This window comes from Pongo pygmaeus, chromosome 15 (genome assembly GCF_028885625.2).
Source record: "Pongo pygmaeus isolate AG05252 chromosome 15, NHGRI_mPonPyg2-v2.0_pri, whole genome shotgun sequence".
In the NCBI taxonomy this organism is placed as follows: Eukaryota; Metazoa; Chordata; class Mammalia; order Primates; family Hominidae; genus Pongo; species Pongo pygmaeus.
In genome coordinates, this window is record NC_072388.2 from 64,316,424 (window position 1) to 64,328,440 (window position 12,017).

At 34.0% G+C, this 12,017-nt stretch overlaps 1 protein-coding gene across 8 annotated transcripts in view; it reads left to right on the plus strand.

The window, feature by feature from the left end:
- Window positions 1-12,017, plus strand: part of FUT8 (fucosyltransferase 8) — a 456,741-nt gene that overhangs the window by 200,084 nt on the left and 244,640 nt on the right. The window contains exon 1 of one of the 8 annotated variants that reach the window (XM_063651684.1): window positions 9,354-9,373. The exons of the other annotated variants lie outside the window; for them this stretch is intronic. The gene's annotated coding sequence lies outside the window, so the exon portion shown is untranslated. Of the gene's footprint in view, window positions 1-9,353; window positions 9,374-12,017 lie in introns of those variants that run through there. 8 annotated transcript variants of the gene reach the window in all.

The following is a 12,017-nucleotide window of genomic DNA, read 5'->3' on the forward strand; positions in this document are numbered from 1 at the left end:
AATAGAAAAAAAACAACCTGAAGAATAATATATTTACTATTTCTACATGGATATACTGACTATAACTATGGAAAATATATTTGATTAGTTACATGAGGCTCTCAGGGTAAATGTGTCAGATATAGTCAATATTTTAGTATTGTCATGTAGTATTAAGTATTTTTCCATCAATGATTAGAAAGTTATGATTTTTTGTCGTTCAGCAAAATATCATGAAAAATTCAATAATGTTGCTTTTTCTTTTTGATAGCCAGAGGAAGTTAGAGAACAGATTTATCTAACACTAAATGGTCACTGGCAAGAACCTTTTCTTTGTAACGTGTTACTTTGTTCCCTAACCTCATTCTCCTCCACCTGTAACAATGGTGAATATGAAGCAAGTGTTCAGTATCCTAGCTTTTTTTAATTTTCTGGGACGTATCTCTTTTCGTCTCCGTATATTAAATCTTAGGGAACTTGAAAGGCTTCTTTATTAGCCTTTTTTATTTCTCCCTAAAAGTATTGATGTTTTTATAGGAATCTCTGCTATCCAGGGATAAAGCATAACATGCAATTAAAAAAATTTCAGCCATTGAGAATGTTTTTATAAATGGACAGATCAATTACTTAAAAAGTTCTATAGATTTGTGATTAAAAAAATAATTCCCTATTTGAATAATTGTCCAGGAAATTAACTGTTGATCATATTTGAAATATAATATAAAAATTAGTCTTAAAATATGTATAGCTTCATTTGTGTTGATTGATGTAACTTTTTTTGAGTAAAATGCATCATTAGAAAATGTATTTGGAATTACATTAGAAGGGATTCTATGTTTTGTTTATTGGTATCACACATATATGTCATGTGGGTCATAGACTTGTTTCATAGTAAAACAGATGGCATGGCAAGGGAGAAGAAACTTATATGCAAGTTTTTGCACAAATATCAAAGAAATTCAGTGTACTTTCTTTTCAAAAAAACATTAAAAACTCCAAAACCCAAGGAAGAAAAAGCTTCTTGCATTTATATAACAATTCTTAATCTATTAGTTGCAGGGCAAAAATAATAAAATATTAATTATATAGTCAAAAATAGCTTTTAACTATGAAGAAGTCTTCCTATCAATTCTTCTGTTCATTAAACCTACTTTTGGTTATTATTTAAATGTAATTGGGCAGTTCCAAGAAAAGCTTCAGAACAGCTGTAATTACAGCTGCAGATTTAGTCAAAATAGGGGCTGTAAGAGGCTGTTTACTCTCCTTTTGCGTCTCTTTCACCCCCACCCCAAATAACCCAAATTTAGTTGTAAAAGTTTTTGGTAAGCTCAGGATTTCTGAAACTGGAGTCTATGTATTTAACTGCATGCAGATGTGATGATTACATGTGACTTTTAAGGTTCCCATAAACTTTTAGTTCTTCTGTTGCTCTATGCACAGTTAAGTGATTTTTGTCAGCTGTGTCTGTATTGAATTTTACAGATACACATATATTTTAAACACAGTTTAGTGATTTTTATCAAGGCCCAGGCATCTGCTCAAACTACTGAGAAGGGTAATAGTTTTCAATCTAAATTTGAGCTAATGTTGACATTATTACAAGTTGACTGGAAACATTTACAAAAGCCTGTATCTGTGTTAAAAGATATATTTCTTCAAATTTTACTCTACTAGGAAATTGCCTTTGACTTCATCTGAAAACAAATTTGGCAAATCTCTTAATTTTTAGAGAAAGACCTACTATGGTAAATCAAAAACTAAATACACATCTATGTCACATCCCTCCCTCCTCCCAGAGCTTTGATCTGGGGAGTTGATGGCATTCTAAGGTCTGGTTTTTAGTTAATCAGTCAGGGATTATATATAAGGGTTATGGAAGACTGCGGCAAAGAGCAAGGTTTAGAGCCTTTTTCCCTTTCCCAGTTAATTACCATTTCTTTTGCAGATGGCAGTTATGCTGAATATTGATCATAAGATACAATAACATGTCTTGGATTCTCACCACAGTTTTACAATGTTACCTACTCAGAATCTGGTTCAAAATTGTAGTGACTTGTTGAATTGCACATAGGGAAATTTGAAGAGCCTTCTGCTAAAGCCAACAATTTAACACTTTTAGTTAGAAGACCAAGTGAAACTTGCCTGTATTTGCATTGCACCATATTAAAAGTGGTAAGGGTATAAAATTATATAGGACATGGTTCTTACCTCAAAGTACGGTGGGTAGGCAAGGTGCAAATATATGCATTAAAATAATACATCAATGATTAGGGTAAATAAACTTAGCTTTAAATCCCCAGACTCAACAACTCTTTAAATCTTGAATTCTAAAGATCAAGACCAACTTTCTTACAGATGAGGAAACAGATTCAGAGAAGTGCAGTGAATTGTCATTAATCAAAGGAGGGTTTATAGGTCATTCTAAATATGAGCTCAGGAATGACAATAGGTAGCAAGTTAACTTTGCTTTTTAAATCTTGGATGTCAGCTAATGTTGACTGATTGCTTATTGCAAGTATTTTTACAGAGAAACTTCTGGTCCTTTTCTCATGTGAGTCCAGTGGGAATATCAGCAGCATGGGGACAATAGGTTATTTTCAGACTGGATAAAATTGAACAGAAGCCATTTCAGAGAATACTGGAGAACTGAAAAGAGTAATAAAACACATTCATTAAAACAAAATAAGGGAACTATATTTATAAAATCACATAATTTTTAAGGCACGAATTGATTTATAGGTATGAGGAAAGATAGCAGGTAAAATGTGATATGGAATATAATTTTGATGATGAAGTATAACTTAATAATTATGTGAGGAAAAAGGAATTAACAGAAAATCTTTTAGGAAGGTAAATAGAACTTTGAGACTTTAGTAAGACAGGAAAAGTGAAATGTGAAAAACAAGTTAATTTTATATAGAGAGGCTATAGATTTAACTCATTGTTAAAAACTTGTCATCATCACAATCTTTTTTTGCCTTCTTCCTTACCCCACTGGTTCTCTCTTAAGAGAAGCTCTGGTGTCATGTGGTGTGATGTAATATAGTGCTGTAAAGTTCTGATTTTGTCACTTACAACCAGCCTGGTCTTGGAATAAAATTTTGCTTATGAAGACATTAAAAAAATGAATAATTTTGAATTAGTTACTTGGACTTGTGAGCTTCAGTTACTTAGCAAAAAATGAGACTATGTCTTCAATGTGCCTAATTATACAATTGTTGGGACAATCAAGTGAAATCACATGAAAGTGTTTTAAAAACCGAAGGTAAGTAATATTTTTTTCATATTAAAACTATAGATTCAATCCAACATGACAGATATTTATGAGCATGTTAAATCAAGTTTAGCCAAAAGCTGCCTTCTTACTTTAGTTTAGCCTAAAGGTTTTTCTGTACATTGTGAGCTATAACAAGTGGAGGCAGAAACAGACTGTAGCCACACTTGTGCCAGTCACTAAGTTTTGGCCAATCAAATGTAGTCAACTGTTCAAACTGTGTTCAAATAAGGCAAACACCAACCTGTAACCAGTCCAGCTGTTTTTGTACGCCACTTCCTTTTTCTGTATGTCACTTCCTTTTTCTGTACATCACTTTCATTTTTCTGTCCTTAAATCTTCCACGATGTGGCTGTGCTGGAGTCTCAGCGCCTACTCTGGCTTACGAGTGTGCCTGATTTGCAAATTGTTCATTGTTCAATTAAACTCCTTTAAATTTAATTCTGCTGAAGTTTTTCTTTTATCAAGTACCTAATATATCAGATGCAGTGTTGTAGACTTTAGAATTCAGGAGAAGGAATAGAAAGGAAATAAAACATAATGTAAATGTCTATAATATATGACAGAATATGAAAAGGGTAATAAGAGATTCAGCTTACCTATATTTTGGCTTAGGCTAAAGAGTTACCCTTACCCACCTGAATCTGTTCTAAGTCCATGAAGCTTGTTTACCACAAGTGGCAAAGTAGGAATTTTGACCATTTCGTGTCTCTCTCTCTCCCTCCCCACCTGCTTTCCTCCTCTCCTCCCCTTTATCTCCCCACTCCGTCTCTGTCTCCCCCTCTCTCTCCCTGCCATAAGGTGAAAGTTTAAATTTGGGCTTTCCAATAATTGCACATAGGAGCTTGTTGATTTTTTTGTGTACAAGCGTGAATCAGTGGTCAAATCAAAGTCCCATAAGGAATGTACAATATTTAGACTTTGAGTATTGCCAATGAGATAGCTTCTAGATTTTAATATCTGCATTATATACCTTTCCAGGGCATAGAGGATTAAAGGGGGACTTTAGAAACAACTATTTCAGTCATCTGTGAAGATACTTTTCACAGAATCCCAGACTTAGCTTGACTCCTTTTTATAGTGAGGAATCTATCATGTGATGCAGACCACTTTATTATGGGCTCCAGTATTTAGAGTTCTTTGTTTTTGTCAGTCCCAAATGACCACCTTCTCCCTCTGTTATTCTGTATTCTTTCCATTTTGTTAGATATATTTTGACTTGACTGAAGAGAGAACCTGTTGATGGGGAAGCTAGGAATAGAAAGAGAAGGGATAGGTTCAGGAAGCTTGAAAAAAAAGGAAATAATGGTAGTAATAATGGTTAATAATTCTTAGCACTGAGGTCTCAGGTACTGTGCTAAATGCTTTTCTTATATTATCTCATAACCTATAGAATTGATGTTTTAATATTAAATATTAAATGAAATATTAGTTTGATAGTAAATAATAGTATTTACCCTCTGTTACAGACAAAGAAACTGAGCTACAATAATTTGCCCAGCAAAAAGTAGAGTTCTTGCTGGGCTATTGATTCTAGAGACCAAACCTTTAACATTGCCATGTATTGTCTCTTAGGGATAACCTTGGAGGCCTCTTTGGGAAAAATTTTCTCCTTTTTTTTTTTTTTCTAAGTATGATAGTGTTTGGAAATAAAAGATTAATATTTCAAGGCTGGTAATTTGGGTGGAAGTGGGGAGGAGGTGAAGAAACATAAAATTTATTCAATATTTTAAGGTTAGATGAAGAGATAAGAAAGGAAGGAACCTGGCAACAGATAAGTGAATGTAATATACTTTGTAAGTCATGGGGAAAGGAAATTTTGGTTTAGCTGTTGTAATGACTACATTTTATAATACTATATAAACATGCAAGTTTGATCTAGGTATAGTTTAGTAAAAGCTATGGTCATTAGTTTATAGTCCAGTGCTGTCCAATAGAAATGTAGAGTAAACCACATATGTAATTTTTTAACTTTTTGTTAGCTACATTTAAAAAAGCAAAAAGAAGCAGTTAAAATTGGTTTCAGTTATTTAACATAATGTATTCAAAATATTTCAACAACTAATCAATATAAAAATATCAATTAGATTTTTACATTCTTTTATTCATATTAAGTCTTTGAAATCCATGTGTATTTTACACTTACAGCACATCTCAGTTCAAACTAACCACATTTCATATGGCTACATTTGGCTTCTGAATACCTTACCAGACAGTGCATTTACATACTATTAAAAGAGAAAAGGTTTATTGTAGTTGCTATGTTCATAAAAAGTTTCTGATTGAATTACAAGTAGATGGCTTATTCTCCCTGTGTGTGTAACAAACAAGGAGTGAAGAGGAATCTGGGGCTGCAAAGCATCACTCTCCAGTTGTATCCAGAGAATCTGCTCAGGAGGGGCAATATATTTTTTTATTTATTTTTTTTAAATTTTACTTTAAGTTCTGGGATACATGTGCAGAATGTGCAGGTTCGTTGCATAAGTATACATGTGCCATGGTGGTTTGCTGCACGTATCAACCCATCATCTAGGTTTTAAGCCCCGCGTGCATTAGGTATTTGTCTGAGGAACGAAACTATAAACATATTAAATCCTATAAAAGAAAAAAAAGTAAGGTTCTGAAGGATTCCAGAATTCAGGAGACGGAAGAGAAAGGATATTTTTTATACTTAAGGAAGTGGGGAGGAAGGTTTACCAAATATTTAGGTTTCTGCTGATGGAGGCTTTGTTGTATAGTTGGAAGGACTTCCAAGAGACTCCAGAATTTCTGCTATCGTAGTTCTGGGCTCTGGTTTTACCTAATGACTGCTTTTTCTCTAGATAGAGCTCTGTAGGAGAGGCACACAGTTCTTACTTAGTGTGAAACGTGGTGTTTGTTGGTTTAGGGACTTTGTACCTCTTTCTGGAACCTTTCAGAACCTTTCTTTTTTTTTCTTTTTATAGGATTTAATATGTTTATAGTTTCATTCCTCAGGCAGGAATTACTAAAGTTTGCTTTTCCCTTAAAAAAAAAAAAACCCAGTAAGTTAAATAGTCACATTTAAAAAACTATAGCAAATCTTTTCTAACTATGAAAGTTAAAACAAGTTATGTATTCTTTGTGAAAATTTAGGTAATTGAGATACCTGTTTTTACATATTAAATGAACAGATCTCAAGCAGGGTTTTCACTTTGGCTGCTTCTTCTTGCACTGGGGTTCCTTGGGCAGGAGCACTCTGGTGAATCGTCACCTCTGGTTTGGATGTAGTAGTACTGGAGATTTTGTTTCCTTTAAGGAGAGTGTGAACAAATGGGAGTTATGTGTTCCTCCAGGCTGCGGTCCATTTGTATATTGCTCTTTATCTATGTATCATATTTTATTTGGCTAAGAGCCTAATTATAATATATTTAATTTTTAAAAATCTTAGCTATTTGTAGGGTTTAAAAAACTAAACAGCAATAGGATTTGTATTGCTGATTGAGAGATACCAGGTTAAAGTACAAGTTTTCCATATAATTTAGCAGAATAAAACACACTTTTATCATTTTTCCATTTTATGAATTTGTAATATGCTAATGTTATCAGTATATAATATTTTTTGCTATGACTAATTGTGTTTTATTTGTTGTGAATGTAGTCTTGGTTCAAGTAGGGGTAAGGAGGTATTTTAGAAACCAGTGCTTACCATTTTGGGGATAGGTGGTGGGAATAGACAAGCTAGAAATACACTTGGAAGGAAGAAAACCATTTAGTAGGAACTTGAGATGAGGGGAGAAACAGACATTTTTAGGAAAGTGTAGTGTTTTAAAAAATAAATTTAGACACAAAAAATTAATCATTAGGAACATAATCAGATTTTAGAAAAATTTAAGTAGAAAAAAATCACGTTAAATAGAGAACTTTGAAGTAAATACTAATTATGTTTATATTTTGAGGGGAGGAAATAAGTCTCTTAGTTGGCCCCCTTGAGGCTGCCTAGATGTGGAGAACCATAAGACTGAGTTTGTACTGTCTTTGAGTTAAAAAGCTAACCCTGAGTGATTTTGGAATAGATTCCTTTAACATATTTTCAGTCATATTCCTTTTAGAGTTATTATTACATAGATTTCCTAATTTGTAATTCTCAAGTGCTGTGAAACATTAAACATTTTTAGCAACCTCAACCCATCGTAGTTCTATGACTGCCCTTCTTTCACTTTTAGTCATATAGGAACATTTGTAAGAGTATGTGATATGGTTAGACTTTGTCTCCTCACCCAAATCTCATCTTGAATTGTAATCCCCATAATCCCCACGTGTCAAGGGGGAGACCTGGTGGGAGGTGACTGGATCATGGGTTCATTCCCCCATGCTGTTCTCATGTTAGTGAGTTGTCATGAGATCTGATGGTTTTATATGTGTCTGACAGTTCCTCCTTCACACACTCGCTCTCTCTTGCCTGCCGCCATGTAAGACATGCCTCTTCCCCTTCTGCCATGATTGTAAGTTTCCTCAGGCCTCCCCAGCCATGCGGAACTGTGAGTCAATTAAACCTCTTTTCTTTATAAATTACCCAATTTGGGGCAGTTCTTCATAGCAGTGTGAGAATGGACTCTGGCCATGATTTTCCTGGTATGACTCAGGAAAATTCTTCTATGGCATATGACTGTGGAGTGGTTTTGTGCCTGCTGTTGTTGCCCTGGTGCTTCAGGAAGTTAGCCTAGATTAAGGTTGTCTTGAATTCTGTCTCTGACCCTTAACTACCCCTGTGACTTTGGGCAAGTTACTAGACCTCAGTTTCCTCAACTGCAAATTGGAAATAATAGCAACCACCTCCTAGGGTTGTGATAAAGTTTAAGGATAATCAGTGCTCCTTTTATTGAGCATTTATTTATTCCAGCCAGACACTGTGTTATATACTTCATATGCAGTATATAATTTAATTTGTATGTGTATATTAGAGTATGTAAAAGTTCATTTCCAACAGTAATATATGTCCAGTAACTGGTTGCTATTACTTTTTCTATATGTTGATTCCTTAATCAGAAGTTGATGTTCCTAAGATGGGAATGGGCATTTTGATCAGACCTGAAGGACTTGTTTGGAAGTTGACAGTGGTTTGAAGATGAAATATTTACTAGAGTGTGGTTCAAGGATAATCTGCATGGTAATTACCTTGGAAGCTTGTTAAAATGTAGAGTTTTTTGTTTGTCATCTGAAACTCTGAGTCTGAATCAGGATCTCTGGCCATGGAGCCCAGACCCTGCAGTTTTATAAGCTTAATCATAATTCTTATTCTCTATGAAGTTTTTGAATCTTTTTAATTTATTCTTCCTGATGATTAAAAAATGATTCTAATGATTTTTAAATATTTTTCTTGGATGTAATAAGCTTTCCATTTTATTGGTAATGGAGGTGGTAAATTTTTTCCATTTAAGTGTTTACATATATGTGATTTTTCTATGTTATAAGAGTTTAATGGGTGGTGACATTCATTCAGCTAATGTTTAGTAAATATTAAAGTATTATATTAAAATTTATAAAATACAATTTACTTATTTCGAGTATTTTAAAATGAATATATCATTTTATTCAGTTGTTCAAACAAAGTGATTGTTGAGACTATGAGTAAAATAGTCTCAATTTACTATAAAATATGTCATATTTTACTCAATTTATAGTCTCTGAATAGGGTGGTAAAGGAAAGCAGATTGAGAATGTGCTGTTATGAAGCTAGGTGGAGAGGGGAAAGGAGCGATTTTCTGCTGCTAACTAGAAGAAAAGCATAACTACAAATAATTTATATAACTAATAAGATTTCAAAGCAGATAGAAATTTTCAGGGAGTTTTGGTCAGAGTCATTTTATTAGTCATATTATTTAATGAAAGAATAATCAGGAATGCTCAGCCTCTGTGTTTGCGACTGTTGCTTTGCTCCCTAAGAACGCTCTTTTGGATTTTATCTGTCTATTCTTTTGAGTTTTATCTTTGCCTTCCTGGGAAGTCTCACTCGACTTTTTAGGAAATCAAGTTGTATCCCCACAGTGCTTCACATGACCTTATCTTTTTTAGATTCTTCAAGTAAAATCTTACTCAAAGGAACCAATAAATTGCCTCAAGTCATAATTTTAAACTTAAGAGTTTGGAAGACTAATTTCAGTGAGTCTTTGCATTGTTATCTTTAGCCCACAAATCTTTTTGGCTCCAGTATCCACTTTAATAATTCTTATGGGTTAAGCAACTGTATTTTTAATATCTGTAGTTTTGTTCATTATCAGAAACTAGGTCACCAGGGTTTGTTGTGTCATTGTTAATTAAAAAGGTATTGTATGCTTTTTTTTTTTTTGGAATGTGCTTGTATTGAATGAAGCTAAAATATCTTAGTAATGCTCTGCTTTAAATACTCATAGAATATAATTTAGCATATTTTAAACTCAATCTATCTGCCAGTGCAATAATGTTATTTATCTCTGAGTATTTTGACTATTCTTTCATGCTATTTAGAATTCAATGAATTGTTAAAACTTCTAGTAGGCTTTTTACTGACAGTCTCTGTCTGACCTCTCCTTTACAAATTTTCCTCAATATTTTCAGAAGTAACATTTGGGTCTTACTGAAATAGGAATTTTTGGTTCTATAGTAACAGATGGAAACAGTAGACTTTTTCAGAGGTTGGAAGCAGTGGGATACAGAGAAGGAGAAAAATCAGACTAAATTTATGTCATGCCTCTTTCATTGTGAAAAATAATTATAGCCTCATGTACATTACTTTTCTGAGGGTTGTAGTGGTGGTAATGATTGTGGAAGTAGTAATAGTTGTAGGGATGAATTAAGGAGGCATTGGGGAAGAATGTGTCTCCCAACATAGGGTTTCAGTTACTTCCCAAATATAAATAACAGTGGTTATTACCAAAAATTTTTCTTCAAGAGACAGGGATCTCACTATGTTGCCCAGGCTGGCCTGAAACTCCTAGGCTCAAGTGATTCTCCTGCCTCAACCTCCCAAGTTGCTGGGACTACAGACACACACCACCATACCTGGCTGAATTTTTTTTTAACCAGAGAAGAGCACACTAATTTTGTCTTTACCCGTATAGCATTTTCATTACCAGTTATTATACTTTCATTCTGAATGATTTCAGAATGTTTGGGGATGGTGTTGATAAACTAGTATTATTTTGTGGTTAAGTATAGGCCCTCAAACAGACTACAGCTCAAGTCTCAGGTTTACCACTTTTTTTTTTTTAAGTAGTACATGGGCCAAATTATTTAATATCTTATTTTGCCATAACTAATTATTAATAAATATCTACTTTATAGGTGTGTTGATGATTAAATCAATTTGTAAAGAATAATGGGCTCGGTGCCGTGGCTTGTGCCTGTAATCCCAACACTTTGGGAGGCCGAGGTGGGAGGATTACTTGAGCCTAGGAGTTCGAGATAATCCTGAGCAACATAGTGAGGCCTCATATGTACACAAAATGAAAAACTTAGGCTGGAGCAGTGGTGTGTGCCTGTAGTCTCAGCTACATGGGAGGCTGAGGCAGGAGGATTGCTTGAGTCCAGGAGGTCCATCCAAGCTGCAGTGATCTGTGATTGTACCATTGCACTCCAGCCTGAGCAACACAGCAAGACCGTCTCAAAAAAAAAAAAAAAAAAAAAAATGCCAGCAAATAGTATGTGTTGAATATTTAGTTATAATTATTATTCACTCTCCAAAATAGTCTTCTTAGTAAACTCTAATTGACTTTAGGGTAAAAAAATTTTTATATTTAAAAGCTCAGAAAAATTCAGCTTAGTTATTTTTAGGCTGGTGTTTGGTCTCACATACACACGCCCCTTTCAAACTGTTATAGAACAATGTTTTTCAAACTTTAATGTGCATATGGGATTGTGTAGGGATCATAATAACATGTAGATTCTTATTCAGTAGTTTTGGAATAGGATGAGATGTTGCCTTTCCAACAAGCTCCTGTTGGTAATCTAGATATAGCTCATCCTTACAACACACTTTGAGTAGCACAGTTATGCAGTGTTCCATTAAGTGGTTCTCATTCCTGCTTTCAGTATATTATAAACACTTGGATATTTTTTGTTCTTTATGCCTGGGCTCTGTGTCATACCAGTTAAATTAGAGCTTTGCCTTTGGGGTTCTGGGCATCATTGTCGTCGTCATCATTGTCGTCGTCATCATCATCATCATCATCATCATTTTTTCTTTCGGTAAAAATATCCTGGATCATTCTCTTGTGAAACTAGCATTAAGAGCCACCACTTTAGTTATTTGAAGGAGAGTCATAAGCTAAGAAGCTACATTTTAGGTCTTCTCTTACTTTGTTGTCTTCCATTTTAAGCTCATTTCCTCTGTAGAGATGATGGTGGACAGCTGGTTAGAACTCTAACTGGAAGGCAGTTAATATGTCGGCCTGAAGTTTTCTTTTCGCTAGACTAAAAGGTTTGACTGTTGAAACTTTCTTTATGGATCCTATTTCCTATCCCCTTTCATCATTTGTATAATCTTCTTTGGACTTTCCCTAATTTCTCAATAGCCTCCTTAAAGTGTAATAACCCAAACTAGATATAAAACTGCTGTAACAAAACTGAACAATGGCAGAGGTAGAAGAATATAAATCTAAAAATCTGTGGTTTTCATTAGCGTTGAAAACTTGTATTTGTTTCAGACTTTTTATTGGCCTTTTCTTTATGTTTTTCAGGGTTAAAATATGTTTTATACCATGATATTTGTTTCAACATATTGCTTTCTTAGGTTATGTTTCTTCTTTCTTCCTCAACTGTGCTTCTT